This window comes from Piliocolobus tephrosceles, chromosome 2 (genome assembly GCF_002776525.5).
Source record: "Piliocolobus tephrosceles isolate RC106 chromosome 2, ASM277652v3, whole genome shotgun sequence".
NCBI classification, from domain to species: Eukaryota; Metazoa; Chordata; class Mammalia; order Primates; family Cercopithecidae; genus Piliocolobus; species Piliocolobus tephrosceles.
Genome location: NC_045435.1, coordinates 23,561,473 through 23,587,672, shown reverse-complemented (window position 1 = coordinate 23,587,672; position 26,200 = coordinate 23,561,473). Strand labels below are relative to the sequence as shown.

The following is a 26,200-nucleotide window of genomic DNA, read 5'->3' as shown; positions in this document are numbered from 1 at the left end:
TTTTACAATGAACTTTTTTTTTTTTTAAGTAGAAGGAGTACATTCTAAAATAACCGTAAAGAGTATAGTGTAGTAAATACATAGAACCAGTAACACAGTCATTTATGATCAAGTATTCTGTACCGTACATGTTTGCATGTGCTCCACTGTTACTAACAGTGCAGTAAATTTGTTTACCTCAGCATTGTTTGGACGAACGGAGGCAAGATGGTGCACTTCCGGGTTCTTCTTCCCCCCCCCCCCAACTCTTCCCGCAGGCGCCAAAATGCAGCCCCCCACCTGGGAAGGTGCAGATCAACTGAGCATGCGCCAGGTGACGTCAATCCGAAGAGACCAAGATTTACCTGGTCGCACCTGCGGAACGCCCCTGACACGCCCGTGCCCCACCTATTGCCCTCCCACTCCTAGAAAAGCCGCTCTCCGCCATTGAGCCACGCAGACTTCCCAGCTTCCCAGTCCTGTCAGGATGTCGGAACTCCGTCCCAGAGCTTGGGGGAGGGGAACTCTGCCGGCCTCCCACAGACTTCTTCTCCACACCTTAGGTTACTAAAATAAACTTGCAGTTTTGCACCTGACCTTTGCCTACTTGCTGGTTCTTTTGTGCTCGCTCTGGTGGTCTTAGAAAAACAAGACAGGCATCACCACAAACAAGTGAGTAATATGTTATGATGCAGCACTACCATGGCTATAACATCATCAAGCAGCAGCTACTTTTTAGCTTCACTGTAATCTTGTGGGCCCACCATTGTGTATGTATCATGTATATGGTCCCTCACTGACTGAATCGTGGTTAGGCTGTGCATGACTGTATATAAATATTTATTTAGGATTTAGTGTCTGTGTGAGGTACTGGGTATGAAACATTAGTTAAGAAAGAAACCCTATTGCAATGGACTGAATGATTGTGTCCCCTCAGAATTCATATGTGGAAACCACAATCCCAATGTGATGATACCTGAAGGTAGGGCCTTTGGGAGATAATTAGGTCATGGGATGGAGTCTTCTTGAATGGGTTTAGTGACTTCGTAAGAACAGACCAGAGACCTAGCTCTCTTTCCACATGATGTGAGGATAAAGCAAGAAGACCCTCACCAAGAGACCAACCCCGCTGACACTCTGATCTCAAAGTTCTCAGCCTCCAGAACTTTGAGAAGTCAATATTTATCCTTTAAGCCACCCGGTTTACTGTATTTTGTATAGAAGGCCAAGGTGACTAAGATACCTGATCTCAAGAAAAATTTATACTCCCTATTTTCACAATAAAATAGGGGATGTGTGAAGAAAAATAAATACTAACAAAGAGCCCCTTATTCAAAATTTACACAGTTACTACATTTTTACAAAAATTCCGGTTTATGAAGTGATAAATGAGAGAAAATTACAATATTTTGGATGATATATATACACATATGGTCAAAAATAGAATATATATACATATATTATATATATTCTAAAAGTGAATGCTTTAAATGCCTATTTTTCTATAATCCACTATATAATTTGTATCCAATGATAATTCTTGTTCAAACCGTCTCTTTCAACCAGAAGGGTGTTAGTTCAGCGTTTTTGTGGTTTGTAAGGATAAAAGGTGCCTCTGCAAGCCTCCATTCAGAGTGTTTTTGCCTTAAGTACAGCTTACATCCATCAACCTAACCAGTCAGTCACAGAGAAGTTCTTATCACCACATTGTCCTTGGTTGTCCCTGCTCTGCCCTGAAATATTCAGACTGAGACCATATTCTTCAACAGCAGCATTGGTACTTATGTGATGTAACCTCTAAATAGAATACTACTAGTTAAAGACGTTAAAACACAAAGGTAATAATCTTATTAATGTACATGACCTCCAATTACCCAAAACAGTGAAAAATATAATCTGGTTCTTGTCTTTTTTTAAGAAAATAGGACAAATCCGTTTATGTAATTCTTCAGTTTTTATCACAATTGTCACTGACTGGGAAATGTATCAGAGTAGTCTGCAAGGAGACTCGTTCACATTTAACAGAATCAATGCAAAGGCAATATGTCCTAAGGAATTTGGAGCCAGACAGAGCTAGGACTGAAGCCTGCCTATGCTTCTTACAAGTTGTGTCATTAAGCCTTTTTTCTTTATTTTCCAAATGGGTGTAATAATATTTATCCTGTAAACTCAGAAAAAAGTAAAGTGTCATTATCATGTAAAAAGAGTTAGCCAAGGTGCCGCTAATGCTGATGTCCCTTTTCATTTTTGGAAAATACACTTTAGTATAGTTTATTAGACTGTAATTACAACTATAAGAAAATAAGTTAGCTCATTAAGGACTAATAAAACCATATATGTATATAACTGGCTTAAGGTCAAGTTAGTTTATTCTTTTTTTTCTTCATTTGTGGCTTTTTACCCCTTAAAAATGCTCTTAATTGTGAATCCCTGTTTTTATTGAAATAATTATATATTCTCTTCATGTAAGGGTATAATTTTAAAAATTGCTTTGTGTTTGCTTTCATGTTAACTTACAGATACACTGACCACAGAATATGAGAATGTGCTTTGAAACTTTATAATAAAGTGTAAAAGTGAAAGTGAATAATTGAGGCAATCATGATATAATTTTTTCCCTATTTCTATCAGAAGTGGAATATTCACTTGGAATCATCCTTTTTAAGGTTTATCATGGATTAGTTTTATGGAAAGTTTTCAATTCCATTCTTTCCATGCATCCATCCAGGAATGAAATGGTACATTTCTGTGTACCATAGATGTGATTAACATATCCTCTTCAATCTTTAAAAATACTGAGATTTTGGAGATAAAATGTTATAAAAATCTACATTAATTTTCAGAAAAAAAGAAATCAGCCACTTTTTTAAGATGACTGAGAGATATGAATAGCTGACTTGTGATACAAGCATTAATTAATTTGTGGCCACTTTACTGATACAGTGCTTATACCATAAATTTTGACAATTCCTATTCTAATTTGGAATTCTTCCAACATCATCTTTCTAAAACAAACATGCTGTAATAAGAGGTATTTTCAAAACAAAAGTAATTTCAATGGCCAATTTATAATAACATTTATGTTAGCTCAATTTCTACCTCACTTTTCCTCTCTTGATATCAATTTCCATTTCAGAACCTCTGATTTCTACTCCACAAAGTAATGAGATGAGAAATATACCACAGAGTATCTTCCACTTTTAATATTCTGAGATTTTAGTCCTAATATTTTACTTCATTTTTAAGTTTTATGCCACAAATAAATCAAAACACATTACTGAACCTACAATGGAGCCTAGCTTTTTCAGAGATCGCCTAAAATAATAATGTTAACAAAAACACACCTTTGTTGCTGTGATAGCTTACATTTGCATAAGACTTGGTTGGTTATTATAAATAATCAAATATTAAATTATTTTATTTCTAATTTAGCTTTAATTCAATATCATTCTCTTTGTAAAAAAGCATTATTTCAGGTGACCAGTTATACTTTGCTAAATAAGAAAGCTGGGCTTGAACTCTTATTTAATTTCTAAGTTATATATTCAATTTTATTTTTGTTATGTAAAGGAGTATTCCAGCCCATAAATCATCCAGGTCTAAGTAGTGAATATAAACTCACTTTCATTCTACAAATTGGGTTTTCCTTTTTTAAATGTAAGTGTATTTTGCTTGCAGATGTGTTTCTAGATTTCAATGGTTGATTAGAGAGAATGCTAGCTGAAGTGCAATGCACTCAGGGAATCTTAGAGTGCTCAGTTCTTTGTTTTCATTTATTTTGAAAATATGTTTGTTTATCTGGATTTCAATAGGATACTGGGACTCCAACAAGGAGCTTTGAAATGGTAATATACAGATTATATATGTATACATGTGTGTATATACGTACATACAGATTTTAAAAGCACTTTATGTTAATAAGCTTAGATAAATTATATTTTTATGGAAAGAAGAATATAATTTGTCTGTGTGAACATTATACTCCTAAGCAAAAGTAAAATTTTAATAGAAGAAGAAATCGGGAAGTAAATATCTCAGAGAGCTAAAAGTAATGAGAAAGTATACATTGGTGGGTCATGTGATATAACAGAAAGTGGAGTTCCAGTTTAAACTGCTTAACAAGGAATACCTTGAACAAGAAATTATAGTTCCTCTGAGCAAAATATTTTGTATAGTCACAGGTATAACATTTTATTTATATAGTCACCCCACAAACTAAAAGACATCCCAGGAAAACCGAGAGTGATAAAAATGACTAAATGTTAGATGGGACTAATATTTAAGAAATACACAGGACAAATATGTAGTGTGTTTCAGGAAAATGAAAATGCGTGTCAAAGCTGGAGGAAATACTCCATGAAAAATAATGAGACAAAAAATGAAGATAGGATAAATGATCAAATAACACCACTATAAAGAGAAAACAAAAACAGGAAATAAGAAAAATAATTTGAAATTTTTGGTATAGCTAAATTTATGAATACATAAAATTATTTGTAATATGGTTGACCAAACTATCCTAATATTTTCTTTTTTACTTGGATTTCTGTTTGCTCATAAAAATGCATAGTTGTTCAGTAACAACAACAAAAAATACTAGTGCAGATTTTGTTAGATTAAAGCATATTGGTACTTCCAATTTTGTAGAAAATTTTATGATTTTCATAAAATTTTTACATATATTATTTCAGATAACAAACCTATAGTAGAATACAGTTACATAAATCTTCATCTTTTATTCAAATGAATTCAAGAGACCATTAGCTACCTGATAATGAGATATGCACTAAGTGAAATATTATTTGGGATATTCAGATTCAGAATTATAAAGTAATAATGAACAAAAGGGAGACTTGTGATATACTCTTACAAATATTTTTAAATGAATCTGAATTATAGCATAAAACACACAATTTTTTTAACCTTTATAGCAGACGGGAAAGATTGATTATGGGGCATTTGTAGTCTTTACATGTGGAATTATATTATTAATATGGATCTCCACACACTTTTAAATTATGGTGATTAAACACAATGAGTTTTATTTCAAAATTTTTATTTGAAATAAGAGATATGTTACCAAATGGCAAATCTCTACATTTCTTTTCAGGTTTGATATGGTTTGGCTGTGTCCTCACCCAAATCTCATCTTGAGTTGTAACTCCCACAATTCCCATGTGTTGTGAGAGGAACCCAGTGGGAGGTAATTGAATTATGGGGATGGGTCTTTTTTGTACTACTCTCATGATAGTGAATGAGTCTCACATGCTCAGACGGCCTTAAAAACAGGAGTTTGCCTGCACGAGCTCTTTGCTGCCATCCGTGTAAGATGTGACTTGCTCTTACTTGCCTTCCACCATGATTGTGAGATTCCCCCGGCCACATGGAACTGTAAGTCCATTAAACCTCTTTTTCTTCCCAGTCTCTGGTATGTCTGCATCAGCAGCATGAAAATAGATTAATACAGTAAATGGGTGCCAGTAGAATGTGGCACTGCTGAAAAGATACCCAAAAAGGTGGAAGTGGCTTTGGAACTTGGAAACAGGCAGATGTTGGAACAGTTTGGAGGGATGAGAAGAAGACAGAAAAATGTGAGACAGTTTGGAACTCCCTAGAGACTTGTTGAATGTCTTTGACCAAAAGACTGATAGTGCTACAGACAATGAAATCCAGGCTGAGGTGTTCTCAGATGAAGATGAGGAACTTGTTGAAAACTGGAGTAAGGGTGAATCTTGCTATGTTTTAGCAAAGAGACTGGTGACATTTTGCCCCTGCCCTAGAGACTGTGGAACTTTGAAATTGAGAGAGATGATTTAAAGTATCTGGCAGAAGAAGTTTATAAGCAGCAAAGCATTCAAGATGTGACATGGTGTTGTTAAAAGCATTCAGTTTTATAACAGAAGCAGAGCATAGATGTTTGGAAAATTTGCAGCCTGACAATACGATAGAAAACAAAATCCCAATTTCTGAGGAGAAATTCAAGGTACCTGCAGAAATTTGCATAAATAATATGGAGTCAAATGTTAATCCCCAAGACAATGTAGAAAATGTCTCCAGGGCACGTCAGAGGTCTTCATGGCAGCCTCTTCCATCACAGACCTGGAGGTCTAGGACTAAAAAGTGGTTTTGTGTTCCAGGCCTAGGGTCCCCCTACTCTGTGCAACCTAGGGACTTGGTGCCCTGTGTTCCAGTAGCTCCAGCCATGGCTGAAAGGGAATTTGGCCCATGGCTTCAGAGGCTGCAAACCCCAAGCCTTGGCAGCTTCCATGTGGTGTTGAGCCTCCAAGTGCACAGAAGTCAAGAACTGAGGTTTGGGAACCTCCACCTAGATTTCAGAAGATGTATGGAAATGCCTGGATGCCCAGGCAGAAGTTTGTCGCAGGGATGGGGACCTCATGGAGAAACACTGCTAGGGCAGTATAGTAGGGGAATGTGGGGCAGAGCCCCCACACAGATTCCCTACTGGTACACCACCTAGTGGAACTGTGAGAAGGGGGCCAACGTCCTCCAGATCCCAGAATGGTAGATCCACCAACAGCTTGCACTGTTCACCTGGAAAAGCCAGACACTCAAGGCCAGCCCATGAAAGCAGCCAAGAGGGAGGCTGTACCCTGCAAAGCCACAGGGGCAGAGCTGCCCAAGTCCATGGGAACACACCTCTTTCATCAGCATGACCTGGATGTGAGGCATGGAGTCAAAGAAGATCTTTTTGGAGGTTTAAGATTCAACTGCCCTGCTGGATTTCAGACTTGCATGGGGGCTGTGGCCTCTTTGTTTTGGTCACTTTTTTCCATTTGGAACAGCTGTATTTACCCAATGCCTGTACTTCCATTGTATCTAGGAAGTAACTAACTTGTTTTTGATTTTACAGGCTCATAGGCAAAAGGGTCTTGCTGTGTCTCAGATAAGATGTTGGACTGTGGACTTTTCAGTCAATGCTAAAATGAGTTAAGACTTTGGGGAACTGCTAGGAAGGTGTGATTGGTTTTGGAAAGTGAGGCCATGAGATTTGGGAGGTGCCAGGACAGAATTATGTGGTTCGGCTATATCCCCACCCAAATCTCAACAGGTATTGTAACTCCCACAACTCCAGCATGTTGTAGGAGGAATCCAGTGGGAAGTGAATAAATTATGGGTGTGTACTTTTCTTGCACTGTTCTTGTGATAGTGAATGAGTATCATGAGATCTGATGGCTTTAAAAATGGGAGTTTTCCTGCACAAGCTCTTTGGCTGCTGCCATACATGTAAGATGTGACTTGCTCTTCCTTGCCTCCAACCATGATTGTGAAGCTTCCGCAGCCATGTGGAACTGTAAGTCCATTAAAACCTCTTTTTATTCTCAGTCTAGGGTATATCTTTATCAGCAGCATGAATATGAACTAATACATGGTCTTTTCTGTTTTCTTAAATTCTCTGATTGTTTCAGATGATGAGTCTACTGTCACCTGCAGGTATTATGAAGCTAGTAACACAGAAAAAAAAATGGCTAAAACAAACAAACTATTAATTTTTTAATATACTTGGTTGTTCTGAAATTAACCAGAGAAATGATTACTTTAAAATAAATAATTTCTTTTTTTTTTAAATTATACTTTAAGTTCTAGGGTACATACGCACAACGTGCAGGTTTGTTACATATGTATACATATGCCATGTTGGTGTGCTGCACGCATTAACTCGTCATTTACATTAGGTATATCTCCTAATGCTATCCCTCCCCTCCACCCCCTCCCCATAATAGGACCCGGTGTGTGATGCTCCCCGTCCTGTGTCCAAGTGATCTCATTGTTCAATTCCCACCTATGAGTGAGAACATGTGGTATTTGGTTTTCTGTTCTTGTGATAGTTTGCTGAGAATGATGGTTCCCAGCTGCATCCATGTCCCTACAAAGGACACGAACTCATCCTTTTTTATGGCTGCATAGTATTCCATGGTGTATATGTGCCACATTTTCTTAATCCAGTTTGTCACTGATGGACATTTGGGTTGATTCCAAGTCTTTGCTGTGTGCACGTGTCTTTATAGCAGCATGACTTATAATCCTTTGGGTATATCCCCAGTAATGGGATGGCTGGGTCAAATGGTATAATTTCATGTAGATATGTAGTCTAACTATATGGCACAGTAGTTTGAAGAAATACTCTTCTTTCCTCCAAGAAAACATTGGCTGATATCATGTTAGTTTTACAGTTTTGCAAATCAAATGAAAATTTATCTTGCTGTTAAATCTTAACATTTTAATTTTTTGGAAATTCCTTCTATATGCTGTATCTCAATACACAAGGATAAACTGTGGTAGTCATTTATTCTCTGTAATTACATACACATTTAACATACTGTTTATGATTTATATTTCCTTCTATTCCTGAATAAATGTAAATTTAGTTATTATATTATTGTGTAATTAAAATGTACTATTAATTGCAAAAATGTCTTGAGATTGAAAATACTCTATAGCAATGCAATCTAAATGTAAGGTAATCATGTTATCTACTAGAAATTTAAAAATTCAGGTTTTCAATATAGCCTCATCAAAATTAGGGAAGGGGGATTAATAAAATTCAATAGGTAATATCACTTATCTGTGTTTGATAATTTAGCTAAATGCTGTTATTAAAGTCCATAAAGGAAATATACCTACAGTATCCTGATGTTTGTATATGGATTATTATCCACTGTTAAATGTACAAGTGAAGTATAAGATGATTTCGTTTTCACTTAAAAGAAAGGCTTAAATATTTAAAGATGGTTATCATATTTCAGTGCATCTTGCAATTTTTATCTACAATAACATGGGCATGCATTTACAAAGTGATGAAAATATGGTTATTCAGATAACAAATTAAATAATTTTCTTTACTCATCGGATTATTAATGGTCACAGGGTATTAGATAACCATTACATTTTTCCATTTATTTTATCCAGAAGAGAGGTGCACAATCTTACCATTAAATAGAGTGGCCAGAATGTCACTGGCCAGGGTCATTAAATACACTCAATAATGCAGGAAACCAGTCATCCATTCAACAAAGTTAAGAATTTAATTATCACCTGTAGCAGGCACTATCATATGCATAGCACCTACAAACGAAAACAGTATGTCCCTTATTGTTGAGTATTTTTATTTTAAAAGGGAAACAATACAACACATTTTTATCAGATACAATTCTGACAGATGTAGGAACAACATACCATGGAAGCAACAGGGGAAAAGTTACTGTTTCTGTAAAAAGTGAATTGCAGAAATAGTGGATTTGTGTATTTCACATTTAAAATATAAGTTTAGCAGATAAAGACCAAAGAGGAAGAGTAGTTGGTAATTCCACTCCGAGAAAAAATGTGAAATGACAGTTTTGAGATGTTTCTGTATGCATTTCTTTATGCGTATATTCGCTCAACACATAATTTTTTTAATAAAACCTGTTTAAAGCACTCTGATAGCAATGGACATAGAGTCACTCATTCTTCTCTCTGGGTGCTAGCAATCTATTAGAGAAGACAGGCATTGAATAAGTATGATAAGACATTTTAAGAAACGGAACATAGTGGTGCCATGGGCGCTTGTAGAAAGGGCTTTAGAATGCAGGGTGTTTCAATCAAGTGAAAAGAAATTAGGTGAGGAAGAAAGGTGTGTGCAGAGGGTGGAAGGTTTCACAAATTCTTGTAATTTGCTTGGACTCTATTCTGCAGGCAATCAAGCAATGTCTTTTTTGAAAGAGCAGCACAGCTGATGGGCATATTTGAAAGTTAACACTGACAGCATAAAACAAGGAAAAAAATGAATAGAGGAGAGGACATAATTATGGAAAATAGGCAGGGAGTCCACTACAAAATTCTACATGGGAGATGAGGACAGCCTGAGTGACTTTACTTGCAGAGATAATGAAGAAGAGAAAGAATATTAGAAAGAATATGACTGAGGGATACAATTTTAAAAATGAGGGATTATCAACTATGAGGAGTGAGGGAGATACCAGTTAAGTCCACAGGCTTAATTTAAAAGACCTGAGGCAGTAGGGAGTGGGAAAAATCTCATAAGATTTAGGATTTATAAGGCAAACATTAACAGAGTGACTGATGGTTAGTTCATTTGGGTGGGAGTGAGAGCAGACAAATGAAGAGGCACAGTAAAGCCTGGAAAATATTTTGTAAAATGCAAATAAAGCTGGGGAGAGAGATCGGTGATAGAAAAACATATACACTTGAATGCCGTCAAGATATTTCGTATAGACCTGTGGTTCTCAACTTTGTTGCTTATTCAAATCACCTAAACTACTTTTTAAAAATATTTACACTTAGTTCGCATTCCCAGCAATTCTCATTTAAATGATTTGGGGTGCAAACTGGATACTGGGATTAAAAAAATAAAAACGAAAATTCTCCCAGGTGATTTTAGTGTACCGCTAAATTGAGAGCCTCTATAAGGGTATCTATGTGCAAGAAGTCTTTTAATGTTAAAAGCCTGGATTCAGAAGTCAAACAAAACAGGGTTGAACCTAAGCTCTTCCATGAAACCTTGTACAGGAGAGACTTATCTGCAAATCTGTGATGATATTGTCTACTCAGTGATTTGCAGGATTGTGTGCAAAAAATGATAAAGGTGCTTCTCCTGACGGTGAGCAAGCAATAAGTGTTCTACAGACATCATCTGCAAATATCTTTGCCAATAATTATTATTAATACCATGTCATTTTTTTTTCTATTATATAAAAGTTAAAGTCTTAGATGTAAAGAAGAGCATTAAGAGAGAACCCGCCGAATCCTAACAGAAAAGCTTTATGGGTAGAACCTGGAGAATACACAGCTTTTGAAACACTGACAGAGGAGAAAGAGGAGGCAAAGGGAATGGAAAGGTCAAAGATATGGAGGAAATCTAGGAGAGAATGGTGTCTTTGAACTTATTTGATAAATTTAAAATGATCCAAAAATTTGAAATAGGATGAAATCTGAAGCTAGACTGTTATTTGGCAACTTTTAAAACGTATGGGATCTAAATGTGATCAGATTAGAGCTGTACAAATCTACCACTGATTGAGGGCGAAGAATAGGAGACAGTCAAAAAGGACACTATTTCAAAAAGTTTGGATTTAAGGGTGCGGATGGTCTAAGGATGCAAGGAAATAACTTAACAAGAAAGGATTATGAAAACTTCGACAAATGTTCTTTCTAGGATTGAAATAATGATAAAAATAGGTAAAGAAATCAATTATTAAGGAGGTTGGAAATACATGAAGGAGGAAAATTGATGAGCCATGGCCCCAATAAAATGGTTGTCTCTGAAGATAAACAGTGATTATTCTGAAATAGGATTATGTAAGCAGGTTTTATACACCATTTTAGAAGTGGACAGGAAAGCAGAGAGAGAGAACCCCACTGAAACTGTAGGACTGGTCTATGCTGTAACCTGGATTTGCTGAGGGTGGAGATCACTCGTATTCACTTCAGTGCCTTCCATTGTCTAGTATCCTGCCTTATACAGATTGGTGTTTATTAGATGCCTGTTGAAGTGAACTATAAGTTGTTCAAGTTGGTCCCTTGCTCATTTTAAGAAGGTAAGTCATGGAAGACAAGAATGCCAAAGTGAATGAAGACAAGGTTATAGGAACCGATGAGAAGAAGATCCTGCGAATGACTGAGCATCTCAGCAGCACTAGCTCCATGTCTTTCTCTTCCCACTCTAGCATTCTTTCTCCTCACAGGCAGGTTGGAGAGACTTAATGGAGAAGGAATAGAATGAAATATAAAGTGCTTGGACTGCAGAAAAACAGGCAATGCTTTTCAGTTTTCCAACCAAAATCTTTCTTAGCTGCTCTGGAATTAGCAACTAAAGCAAAATAAAGACCATATTTGCTACTCTGTTAGCTAAGACGATAGCTCTGGACAAAGCACAAACAATTCTTTCTTGACATTTTCCCCTACCCAAGCTCTAATGACCTGATATCACTTTTAATTATTTATTAATTATTTGTTTAATTATTTTGAGACAGAGTTTCGCTTTTGTTGCCCAGGCTGGAGTGCAATGGTGTGATATTGGCTCACTGCAACCTCCGCCTCCCGGGTTCAAGCTATTCTCCTGCCTCAGCCTCCCAAGTAGCTGGGATTACAGGTATGCACCACCATGCCTGGCTAATTTTGTATTTTCGGTAGAGATGGGGCTTCACCATGTTGGTCAGACTGGTCTTGAGCTCATGACCTCATGTGATCCACCTCTGCCTCCCAAAGTGCTGGGATTACAGGTGTGAGCCACTTGTGCCAGGCCCTGATACCACTTTAATAATAGTTTCTCATACCCCCAAATTATCTCACAATGCTTAGAATGAAAATGATTGCTTAATTTGTCTAATTACGATATTATTCTAATAGATAATCAAGATCTTCTTTCTACCCTCTTGTGCTTATTAAGCTGAATTTAATTACATGGAAACCCATCTACAAGCAACAGCATCATGCCAAAGAATACAACCAAGCTAGCCCAATGGGTTACTCTTCTGAAAACAAAAAACAAAGCAAAACAAAAAACTCACAGCTCATGCCCTCTGCATGTTAGATGAAGAGCCTTATCTCTGTGTAATGTAAAAAGGGCAGTGAGTCTCAAGGAGGGTTTTAAGTACCCTAGAGCATCATCTGAAAAGAGTGTTATCTGTAGGATGCCAAATTGCTTCTACTTAAAATGTTTAATGGCACTAGAATAGGAAGATGGATTAAAGTGATATTATAATCAGAATGTGAAATCATAATAAGAAGGGAAAAAAACAAAAGAAGAGGATGTGACTGCGGCTTGTTTCCAGCACCAAGAGCAATCAGTGTTCTCACCATCACCACAAGACCCTTCCTTGTACATATCCTTCCCCCTAAGGAATCAGAAAGGGAATCAGATTTCAGGACATGCTGAAATCTGTAGAGTTGCAAAATTATCCTTACCAACATGATCATGAGTCAAATACAACTCCGTGGCAGCTATCCACTGAAAATTAAAGCATTGATGTTATTACCATGCCCTGTAGAACCATTTTATTCATAAATTCATCTGCTTCTAATTTTACTGTGAGTCTATTCTTCCCAACACTGTCCAATAGAACTTTCTCTGCTGATGGAAACAGTCTATATCTGCTCTATCCAAGACAGTAGCCACCAGCCACATATTCACTACATAAAGTTAGCTATCTAAATTGAAACTCTAAATTAAAATAAACTTAATTTAAAACTCAGTTCCTTTGTTGCACTAGCACATTTTCAGTGTCAATAGGCACATGTAGCTAGTGGTTAGAGTATTAGACAGCGTAAGTTTAGATAAATACACTGATACATTGTTGTCATCTTTGTCCCAGTTAGTCACAGTCTGGTTATTAAGATTGACACAAATAATGCTGCGCTAAAGGGTAATACAGGCAAGTGCTGAGTCTTATTATAACACAAATGAGAGAGAGATGACCTTTCTATAAGAAAATGAGAATACGCTTCAAAAAGGGCGTAAAAATAAAGTTATATCTTGGAGAATGAACATAATCTCTACAGAAATAAAAGAAGAAAGGTATTTTGAGAAGACAAGAAGGCGAAGACAATGAGTTGGAAATGGAGTGGTGTGTTGAAGGAGGGTAAAGTGCACGGTGTATTATAAGACACACTATACTTAGGAGAAAGGTAGAAGAAACGGAGAGAAGTCAGGAAAATAGCCTGGAGTCTATGAAAGGCAGAGTGCCGAAGAACTCAAACTCAAAATCACATAAACGAGGGCCAGAAAGAGTGAATAAAGGCACACAATAAATTCGTTCATTTTCCAAAATAATTTCTTTCCTTTATCAGAATTGTGACAAAAAGCATTAACTGGAAGAAATCAAAATTATTGGTATGAATATAATTTATATGTGATATAGAGATTAATTTTAGGTAAGCTTATGAATTTATGCATCTGTCATTGGCTAAACCAGGCCATTTTTAACACTCTTTTAAATTAATACCCAATATTTAAATAATCCAATACTTATTTAGCACAAAGCATGCTTGTTTATTATGAGGTTGTTAATTGGAGAATAAAAGGTAAATTCTTACAGAATACTTTCTACGACTGCATACAAGCAAGTGAAGTTGTTTTACAATCCTCCTAGTTCCTCATTCCAGGGTAAAATTTAATATAATATGTACAATATGCTGGAATAATTTCCTTTCAAAACATTTTGTGCTTGGATTAATATTTTTGAATGCTTATTCAAGAGTTACACATTGATCAGAAGCTGTTGGCTGTTGTGCCGAAATGTTCTATCTCCAAGTTCTAATTCACCTGGCTAATGGCCAGTCATGCTACGGTCGTGCAGTGAGTATGCTCCTTCCACATACTGAAGTCCATTTCTAAGGTTTACCTTTGCTATAGTCCTATACACAAGGAAAGTTCATCCTTAGTAAATAGTATTCATTAATATTCTCTATAAAGAACTAAAACTAAGTAAATGATGCTATGCATAGCTAAGGACTCATTATTACATGAACAATTCACATACAATTTAAAGAGATTACACAGTTTGTCTTTTAAAAAATGGTATTTAATTCTGGCTAAACATAATCGGATTTTGTTTGAAGTCTTAATTACTCTTAATTAATGCTTTTCGGGTGCAGCACACCAACATGGCACAAGTATACATATGTAACAAACCTGCACGTTATGTACATGTACCCTAGAACTTAAAGTATAATAATAATAAAATTAAATTAAAAAATAAAATTAAATTAAATTAATGCTTTTCACTTTGGTTCATTAACATTGTGATGATTCAGTGAGATGATTGTCCACAAACCCACCTGACAGACAATAATCAGAAACAAGTGTCTCACGTGAGGACAGATGCCAACCAGCCTTATAAACAAAAGGCAGTGCTAACCTACCCACATATGGAAAACTTATGGGTAGCAGTCATATTTTTCAGCACATAAAACAAAATATCAATTCTAGGTAAAGCAAAATACCTGAATGTAAAAAGCAAAATTGAGGTGGGGTGTGGTGGCTCATGCCTGTAATCCCAGCACTTTGGGAGGTCGAGGTGGGTGGATCACCTGAGGTCAAGAGTTCGAGTCCAGCCTAGCCAATATGGTGAAACCGTATCTCCACTAAAAGTACAAAAATTATCCAGGTGTGGTGGTGGGCACCTGTAGTACCAGCTACTCGGGAGGCTGAGACAGGAGACTTGCTTGAACCTAAGAGGGGGAGGTTGCAGTGAACCGAGTTTGCACCACTGTACTCCAGCCTGGGTGAGAGAGTGAGACTCCATCTCAAAAAAAAAAAAAAAAGCACAAGTGAAAATTTTTCAGAAAAAAATGTAAGAAATACCTTATGACTTCACCATAAAGATTGGTGTCCCAAAACAAGATGGAAAAATGTAATAAAAGGTTATCAATTTTAATAAAGCACAATGTATATCATATTTGAAAAAATACATAAAATTATTTCCTTCATTAAGAAGAAAAAAAGATAAAACACCACCTAGAAAAATATACTTCAAATGTATATACAAAAAAAAATAGAATCCAGAATTTATAAAGAATTTCTATAATCTCTAAGATAAAAGATAAATGTCTCACTAGACAAATGTTTAAGCAACTCACAGAAAAAAAAAAAAAAACCTGAATGTTCTATGAAAACGTGCTCACCACAATAATAATCAGAAAGACAAATTAAAACCATTCAACTGGCAAAATTAAGAAATGTGAATATTATTAAATATTCATGGGGGCTTTCACAAATATGCTTGGAAACTATAAATACTACAGGTATTATTATGGGTTTGGGGGCAAAAAAGAGAAGAAACACATTGCATGTCATCAGTAATTTCACTTCTAGGCAAATATCTAAAAAGTATATGTGAATAGTGAGACATGTGCCAAAAAATTGCTACAGTCTATTATAGTAAGAAATGAAAATACCTATAAATGAGAGAGAAAACATAAATCATAATATATATTTTGATATTGTATATATGCTATATTTATGCACTATATTATATATGAATATATATACTATTTTATCATATCTACTAAATATCTAATAATATATTTAAAATTATAATATACTTACATACTTATAGTATTTATAGAATATAAATGCTATATATTATTATTTGTATATAGTATATATAGTATAGAATATACTGTTTATAGAATACTATATTGCAATGAATATGAATAAAGTAACTCTACCCAAAGCAACTTTAATTAATCGTAAGAAACTTCTAAGAATGCAAGCAATATTTGACAATTTAGGCAAATATTTCACTTAATTAATACAATACTATTTATGAAATAAAGATGTAATATATACAGTAAACTCAAGACAAAATGCATATAAATAATAACAGCAAATTTACTACACTGGTTAGCTCTCAAAAGGGAGATTCAATCTGAAAGAGTACCCAGAAAACTTCAATACTACATTTAATCTTGTATTACTTAACATGGGTGGTAATTCAAGGGAACTTGTTTCACTCATTTTTGTGTCTGCTAATCAAACATGTCATAATAATAAAAAGCCAGAGTCATTAAAAGCTCCAAGTACTCTGCACAGCAGCACCTCAACTCTAAATGCCATTTTCACATGTGATTACCGAAATTCTCCTCTTGGCAAATCTGCCTTTCTGATGCAGGCCTCCCATACTTCAGTAAGAATGACTCATTTGATCTAATTTATTATACCCTAAGCACATCTTTCTCTGAAGCACAGTAATCCGGGAAGACACAAAATAAGATCTAAAAAGCTATGCAAATGGCTCCTCCCCCAACTGCTCAAATCAGGACCATATTGATCTGGCTGAATTGGAGAGCAACTGTTGGGATCTACATCCTGTCCCTGGTTACACCCGGAATATCTGTTACTATGTAGACTCAAGTGCTCCACCCCCACATATTCCATTGCAGTAATTCTGATGGGGGATCCTGAGCTGGTGTTTTAAGGTTATTTTTTTTCACTTTTAAGATTTATTTGGTTCAATGGACAAAGTTTGAGGCATACTTCTTCACAGAATTTAGAGTCTGTCTTAGCATCTTCAGGGTGCCGCAACAAAGTGCTATGGAGTAGGGACCTTGTAAACAATAGAAATGCTTTCCTCATAGTTTTAGAGGCTGGAAAGTCCAATATGAAGGTGCTGGAAGATTTGGTGTCTGGGGAGGACCCACTTTCTGCTTCAGAGACAGCCACATCTTCTTATGATTAGTCGTGGGGGCAGGGGCAAGAGAAATGACTCAGACCTCTTTCATAAGGGCACTAATCCCATTCTTGAGGGCTCTGCTCTCATGGTCTAATCATCTCCCAAAGGCCCCACCTCCTAATTTTAATTTCAGCATATGAATTTGGAGAAGATACAACATCAGAACATAGCGCAGTCTCACAGTAGAAATGAATACATGATTGCAATGGAATTTCAGAGGCATTAGTAAACGGTCAGAAAGGGAGGAATACTTAAACCGATTTCTCAACGTGAGGGTCTTCACAGAAGAAGTGACACTTGTTTTGTGTTTTCAAACATCGCTGAAAAAATGAGAAAGTGAGAACCATTTGGGGCAGAATTCTGGAAAATACACACACACACAGAGGAACAAAACATCCTGAGTATTTAATAAAATGCAAGTAAATTTTCACAGTAATTGATCATTCTGAAGACTGAAAAGAAGAATTCATGCTTCGTATCACAGAGTACCTTCACAGCCATGATAAGGAGTTTAGAAATTGTCATTTCTGCCCTAACAGACAGCTTGCCACGCTGGGTGCACATGACTTCAAATGACCGATCCCAGGAGGCAGAAGTAAGAATTGGAGGACAGGCCCATGAGGAGAAGAGGTGAAATTCAAGAGAAAAATCATAATTTGTTTTTCTTTTCATGACCGGAACATAGAGAATGAGGCAGAGGGACACAGCAAAGAGGAATGTGTCTGGATGCATGACACAGTATTTATAACTTGGAAATCTAAAGAAATGAGCAAGTGTGTGGCATGGAGGATGATACCTGTGTCTTGGAAGGCTTTCCTTTAAGACAGTTTCCTTTAAAATGTTTGTGATGCATCTCTAGCTGGAGAAGAAATTAGATCTTTGGAAATACAGGTGTGACAATCGGAGCAATGCATGGACAAGAAATATACAATTTGGATGTCATTATTGAAACTCCAGAAATGTATCACAACATCTGGGTGACTATCGAGAGTGAAAAAACAATAAGGGCAAAATGAAGAAATGCAATGAAGATTTATAGTTGATGGATAATGTATGTAAAAGTATATAAGGTAAAGGCTCAAGAAATGTTACTTTACTCCTAATCCCTGAATAAAGACCAAATTAGACAGCAGATGATATTGGAACTTACTTGGAATTTCAGAGGTAAGGAACAGCAATAGTGTTGAAATAATAAGAAAAATGTTATGGTAAAGAAGGAACATGAACTACCTTGGACAAATGGATCGGGTTTGGCCAAATGAGGAAGATAATTTTGCAGATTAGAGAAGAAACGTGTGCAGAAATGTAAAGGTGGAAATGTACAACTTCTGGCTGAAAATGACGTAATGGATCCTTCTCAGACATCCTGGCTACATGTGTACAAATTTCAAAGAAAATGAAAAGTCCCTCAATTTTCCCCCAAATGATCTGCTCCCCAGAGATGATAATACAGGTAGGGTGTCAGATAGGGGTGGGGTATATTTTCTGAAACAGTTATTTACTGGCTATTTCCTTGGAAAGTAACTGTAAAAGTTTGGTCTTGGACAAATGCAAATAATGCTTTGGACATGAAAAAGACATAAAGGAGATTTAAAAATTATGAGTTCTAAAATAAAATTCAAGGAATAATCAAACTCCTTGTTTAAGTATGGGAGAAAATAGGTAGGTATAGTTAATTGAAGAGAATGGCTCATTTAAAAGCAGCAGTATGACATACTAGAAAAGCATGTACTCTGTCGTAAGAAAGAACTTGTTTCTAATCCTGGCTCGGCCCCTTTTCTGCTGAATGGTCATGTATACTTTCCCTAACCTCTCTGAGCTTCAATCTCTTCATATGTTGTAGACACCTAATAAAGCCTGCTTTGAAAGGGTTATGTGGGGATTAACCTGTTGCAGGTACAGTGCCTAACACTGTTTCTACAGTTTTATCCTATACAGTTTTGAATTACTAGTTAATCTTCTAGAACCTCAGTTTCCTGTAGAATTGGGAGAATTGACTGATCCATGTGGCACTAATATATTTTAGATACAAATATGAATACATCAACAGTGACATTGCTCACTTCAACAGCAAGTTTAGAGAGATAAACGATTATGTGATCAGGTCATAATCTAGCCTACCGTATGCTATTATGTTTTTGTTTATGGTCTCAGAAAGAGGAAAATCAGTTGAGTTTAGGTGACAAGAAGGGGCTCATTCTCCAGCAAATTGGTGGAAGCTCACCTCAAGTTACATTCAAATGGTGCATTGCACCTGCTCATTCATCAAGCTGCCAGGGGCTTGCTTTACTGCCTTGCTCTTTTTCATTTTAAATTCACATCTTTGTGGTGTCTTGAGTTTCTCAGCCTCATAATGAAAGTAACATATTAAATCTTGCTTCAATAAAAGAAGTTCCTAATGTATTAAGTATAGAGGAATGCCAAAAAGTGAGATTTTGTAGCTAAGCACAACACTAGTTTCCAAATAGTGCACACAAGTGTATAGCTTCCTTTTCATCTCTGGTCAATGTTATTTCATGTTTGAATTGATTCTATTGTGTTATAAGGTAAAGGAAAATTATACAGAACAATGCAGTTCTCTTTGGGGAGATATTAGGGTATTTGTTCTTTATTTCATGCAGTATAGGGTAAGAGAAAGTCGGCATTAAACCTTTGGGACTCCCTAGGCAGCTGTTGGGTCTCTGCCCTCCTCCCATGCTCAGCTCAGTGCTATATCACTGGAAATCACTAACCTTCATCGAGTAGAGCCCAGAAGATGGTAACACTGGTTCAAGGACAGGGTAAGGGACGGGAAGGGAAGTAAAAGGAAGTAAATAGGAAAATACAACAAACATGTAATTAACAGCTGTTTTCTGAAGCAAAAGCCTCCACCAGGGATGTGCAGCTGTCTCCTGGCGCTTCAATTCTGCAGATCCTACAGGGCTAAATTGGAAGAGGCATGGAGTAGGAAGATATGTGGGAAAAGGTGAAAGGAAGTCCAAAGACCATGGCAGCAATATGAGTGAATGCCCCCACTCCTTAGATACTCCTAATCTTTGTCCCTCATGGGAGAGGTATAGGTCCCTAAGAAACAAAGTCCTCTTACCAACTAGATATCTGCTCTGAGCTGCTGCTGCTTCGTCTTCCTTTTTGGGGGGGATGGAGGCCGATATTGGAAGGGCAAAAATTGATGGAACATTTACCAACCCTGCTTCTTCCCTTTAATAAAATCAACATGATGCATGCTTACGGATTGCCTTTGAAAGTTACCAGTGCCTCCTCAAGATATAGCAGAGAAGCAGGTTTTAAGGTGGCAAACTGAGGCTTTCAAAACAATAGGTGCTAGGAGCATAAAAGTTTGGGCCTGAAAACCCAGTTATGAGGCTTCCAAATAAATCATTGGATTTTCAACATTTTTTTTTTTGTTATTATTATATCCTAGTTCCCAAACAACCACAATAAAGGAGGCGCATGGAAAGCGAGGAAAAAAATGAAATGGCACCGTCTTCCCCCAGGTGCTCAAAGCATTTCCTTTGATATGTAGCCTTCAAGTAACTGACAACCGCAAGTGGCCCATTCTATAGGGTCCTGCGTCTAGGCTCCTTCCTCTGCGCGCTCAGCCGGGGTTGACAATCAACCTCCAAATTAAACCATCTCCCACCACGACTTGGAAACAGACAACCATCTCTTAACAGGCCTCTGTAACAAACAGCTCGATGAAAATCACTTACACAGGGCAGAAGACACAGAGGAGTTTACAAGGTCGGGGCACTCCCTGGCGGGGCGTGAAAGGGTGGGAGGTGCTGAGGTCAGGGTTAAACTACCCTGTGAAATGAGCCTCCTGCCCTGCCCTTTCCTCCCTTCATCTACAGAAGGAGTCTCCAGTGAGTTCCTGCTTGTGGAAATCTGCCCCCTTTAGTGTCGCAGAGAGGCCAGGGGCAGCATTTCAAAGCTCCGTCTAAATCAATCCACTTAAAAGAGCCCCGAAAAGCCTGGCCACTGACCATAATGGCCCCAGATTGCTTGTTTTCCTTCCCCTCTTGCAGCCTCATCATCTCCCTTCTTTCCCCTTCGTGTCGTTTTTCTCTTGGGGGCGCAGGTCCTGTGGATGCTTGGGGGTGCATGCTAAGGATACTGGAGTAGTGGAAACTCCGACTCCAGGCCGGAGTGGGATGTCTCAGCGTTCCATCTCCCCACCCCCTATGTGCGGGGGACACAGTGCCTCCTCGAAGGGCATCCCAGGATTTCAGCGGCCAGGTGTGAGCGCCCTGCACGCGGTCCTCCGAGACCCCAGGGGGCCTGGCAACTGGGCAGAACCCGCCTCTGCAGCGCCGCTGTCCGGGGTGGAGCGGCAGCGCAGGCTGCCGCAGTGGGGTAGCCACGCCGAGCTTTCCGCATCGGCCGCCCGCAGGGCTCGCCTGCTTCCCCCTATTGTGTTCGCGGAGCTGGGGCACCGAGCCCCGCGCGCGGCCGCACCCGCGCCAACGCTGGAGCCGCGGGCTCGGGGAAGCGGGCCTGGCAAGAGGGGGCGGGGAGGAGGAGCAGGAAGGGGCCCCAGAAGGGCACGGCGCTTCGTCAATAACGCAGAGGCTCCTGGACCTCCCTGCAGTACGTTTTCCAGCTAAACGCCACCAACTGGAGCGCTTCCTAGTTCGTCCCACTCGGGTGGTTTTTGTGTGTGAAAGATGGGACGCACCTTTTTCATTCATCTGTCTTCTCTCATTCTTCCTCCTTCCCTCCCTCATTTCCTCCCTCGCATAAAGTCCCCGCTGGCTTAGCTTTCAGCTCCCATCTTCACATCCGCACCATGTTTTCAGGCAAAATCCTGCAGGTTGGAATCGCAAGTGTCAAAAGTCCCCACTGCCTACATGTTGCCAAGAGTTTACCAAAAGCCACCCAGTAACGCTTATTTTCAAAGCCCCCACGCTCATCCATTCCTGAGAATGCTTTTAAAGTTTGGAAGCTCCCTGCAGCCAGCCGGGGTCTACGCCTCAGTCGGTTCACACCACTGACAACGGTGCGGTCAGCGACCCTGAGATGACGCTGCAAAGTTGCCCGGCCCCAGCCCAGGAGACCGCTGGTGCTCGCCGCCTCCCAGGAGGAAATTCCTCTGTGTGCCCCCAAGAAGCGCAAAGCGGCACGAAACCTACTCAGACAAGGGTTACCTAGCCACACACAACAAACACATTCCAAAACTTCTTTGTTAAGCAGTCGCAGCCTACCTGGAACGGACACTCTGCACAACTTGCAAGGAATAAACAAACATCGCATCCCTGCAGAAAACTTGTTGAATCCCTCCCGACCGCAAGGCTGCAATTTCCGATTTAGCCTGAAGGTTTTTGATTCTACCCCAAAACACCCTGGCGTATCAGCCACAGTTTCTGGATAAACTGCAGCGTCCTCTCGGCAACCGTTCTGCACTCCCACAGCCACTAGTGTAAAACCCAGCGTGTCCCCTTTCACAAATCGAGAGCCTGCTGTCACTTCCTTTGCAACCATTTGCGAGACTCACCCTTCGATAAGACTGTTGTCAGCAACCCAGCGGCTCCGTCGTGCAGACGCAGCCCTCCAACTTTGCTGTGCACTGAGACCTTTCCGAGTTTTAAACCAAGCGAAAGGTGTCTGAGACTTTTAGACCTAAGAGTGGGAAGATGGGGAGAGAGTGAAGTCGGGTTTCTTCTCGGTATCAGCACCCTGGAAAAATTCAATCCTTCTTCGGTAGAGAATTCTTTCAAACCCGTTATCTGTATTACTATTAATGCGCAGAGCAGAAGGCATTGCATACAAATAGGTCCAAGTGTGCGCTTCTATTGGTGGCTGCGGAGGCCCCTGGGTCCTACTGCTCTGGTTCCAAACTACACAGCAACACTAGGCACGCAGCTTTGGAGACGCCGAGGGGGAAATGGATTTAATTGATTCGTTACCTCTGGTATTGTAATGCCTGCTGCGATGTTTAACCGAGGGGGGAGGAAAAAAAAAAACCTTTACATTTAACTCCTGTCATGTGATCTATCATTTCATATCTGCTTTTAATTGTCGGTGTGGAGTGCCTTTGATCATACAAAGGATTTTAAAAGAACATTTTCGAAGGAAAATTCACACAGATACTTTTGGCAAGAAAACCCTCTTTTGATCTCTCTTATGCATTATTCTCATATAAATCCAGGAAATTTTATATAATCAAATACTTCTGCACTTCACATAGGTACACATAGCACCCAATTGTATTCCTTACAATTCATAGCTACTCCAGATAAAATATCTTACACGGGTAGTAGATAGTAGAAGCCAAAATATGAGTCTACCAATTATAAAACACGGGTTATATTAATCAAATGCTACAGAAAAAAATTATATCAATGACAATGGCATGGGCATCAATTTTACTTTGCAAAATTAGAAATTCAGAAATATTTGCCTTGTAAATATTGGCATAAAAATATAAATCAACATAAAGGTATCTATAATGTCACAGTATGTCAAGCATTTACTATTAATTGCTACATTCTCTTTTTGCAGTTTCTCTCTTAGCAAGTCCATTAGTAATGCAAATTGGCATAACAAGGAGATTTAAAGTGAGGCAGACCTGTGGTGACTAGCAATTTGAAATACTGTAACAGTGTGCAAAATCACTTTAGTTCATCATCAGGAAAGCCAGTTAGTTTAAGAATTAGAATATTAAATGCTAATCTTAATATATATTAATTTGAAGTCTTAAACATGCTGTTTTCTTTTGTCTTTAATTTTATGGAGGAGAAGAGAACTCCTCATTTAAATTAAAATGACATAGACTTTCCACAAAATCCTAGATATGATATTTACTGATATTACAATTTAGGAAGTAACATAATGTTATTGTTCTTTGATGTAAATAATTATGATAAATTAAAATTTAATTACAAAATTATTACATGTATGTAATGCACCACTAAATGAACATAGTTGGAAAGGGACACCCCAGATAAGGTTAACATCAACCAACCTATAAATTCACCACCAATGTGTAAACTAAATAAATGAAAACACAATGCAAAAATACAACAGACTTGAAATCTGATTCCAAATACATGTATAGCCTTTGAATTTACGTAGTGTGTGCTACAATCCTTCTTCATTTCCATAACTCTTTCCCTTTCCAGCCCCTTCCCTTCCCCCATCAGTAACCCTTGACAACAGAAGTGTTAACTTCAAGTCCAGGTTGCCTTTGCTGCCTTCCAGACCTAACTTACAGATTGCATCCTTGTAGGAAACAGAATTAACTCTTACACGACTGAGAGGTGAAAGAAGAGAACTTCTTTCGGGGATTAGAAAATCCAGTATTTTTATGTGTATTTGCAAAGTTTGCACCAAACACGTATTTTTTAACATATCCATGACCACTAATTCAGAGTGAGGAGACGTGATCATTGGTATTACATCAGAGTCAATTTGTTGTATTTCTTCACTGCTATTGTGTCACTGAAATAGCTTTTGAGTAACTTTTATTCAGGGTTACTTCAATCACTTTATTTCAGGTTAATAATTTCTCCATTTACAATAGAGTTAAAATGAAAATATTGAAGCATTGCAATATTTTGTATATTGTATAAGGGTATAAGTATAAGGGTATAAGGGAGTTTTTTTTAATCTGTAAAAGAAAAGCTATTATTTCGTAGAGTAGTAGAGTAAGAAAAGCATAATGACCATGCAAAGTTGAATGAAGATGACTGACATTCATTTTTTTTTCTAAAACAAGTAAATTATTGGTGTTTCAACTTCTTTCTACAAGGTGATCTGAAAAAAATCATTTGCATGATTTTTTTCAACTACAAGTTGAAAGTTCGGCATCGTTTTAGAACTGAGAAAAGATGCGTTTTACAGAAGCTGACAGATTGTGTGCAAAATCAATGCAGCTTATCTATGACCATAATTAAATGGGGAAGTTTGGTAGTGGACAAAAGTAATAGTGAACAGATCAAAATAAATAAAACAAAACTTACCTAATAGCAAATTTATTATATAATCTCATGATAAGTTTTTACTTTCTACATAAAAGGCTGATGTAAAAATATAGCAAGCTAAACAGAAACTTAGGTTTAACTTACTATTTCTTTTTTAAAAAGTTTTCTACATCTCTTCAATAAATTACTTGTTTATCCAAATTATTATCATATGAGGTATTTATAGTAAATATATAGTTGTAAATGTTGCAAATATATTTCCCTTACTTCTTGGGTACTAAGACAAAACATATTTTAAAGAAGCATATTAGAACCACAACAGTTTTCATATATCCTAGATCTGTAGTAATATCCTTGATCTATTCTTTATTATTTGAAGTACTGTTGGACCCTTCATTTTGTCAGTGCAGTTTTCAAGGACAAATATATGCTATGTCAGAAACTGATTTCCATTATGTCCTTGGATCATGATGACAATGCCTTATTGTGGTTAATGTGAACATCTATACAAGTTGGAAAGCAAAACATACCTGGCACATGCCTGTCTGCCATTAATACAATCAGCCTCCTTTGTACATTTAGGTGGTAAACATGCAATAGCATGCCATTTGATGAGACTTAATGAACTATAATGACATTCAGCTACTTATCCAAGCTATTTAAAAAATTCTGTCTTGAGTAATTTTGAAATATGTATAGTTTAAAAATTTTCAAATCCATAGGCATTGATCCATGCATCTATCTGCTTTAAATAGAATATTTATCCATGCTTGATTTTGACAGATAAAAAGGAAAATTACCTGACATTCAAATTATACTTTGAAAGCAGAAATACAAAGTTAAGAATGTTAACAGTTAAACAGGCATTTTTTGAAGTGTAAATCAATACTACATAGCAATATGTGTGTGTTTATACACACACACACACACACACACACACACTGATCACTAATTGAGATGTGATGGTATATTAAATGATGCAGTAAAACATCTTAATAATTTAGAAAGTTGCAAGATACCACATGTAAATACATGGCTCAAAAACTAATCTTTATGAATTGCTATAAAAGGTGAAGAAAATACAAGCTCAAGTGTTAAAAATATCTATAT

At 37.5% G+C, this 26,200-nt stretch overlaps 1 protein-coding gene across 1 annotated transcript in view; it reads right to left on the bottom strand.

Moving 5' to 3' along the window:
- Positions 1-22,912, bottom strand: part of ROBO1 (roundabout guidance receptor 1) — a 1,175,986-nt gene extending 1,153,074 nt beyond the window's left edge. The window contains exon 1 of the mRNA XM_026457249.2: positions 22,663-22,912. The gene's annotated coding sequence lies outside the window, so the exon portion shown is untranslated. The remainder of the gene's footprint in view (positions 1-22,662) is intronic.
- Positions 22,913-26,200: the final 3,288 nt, after the last annotated feature.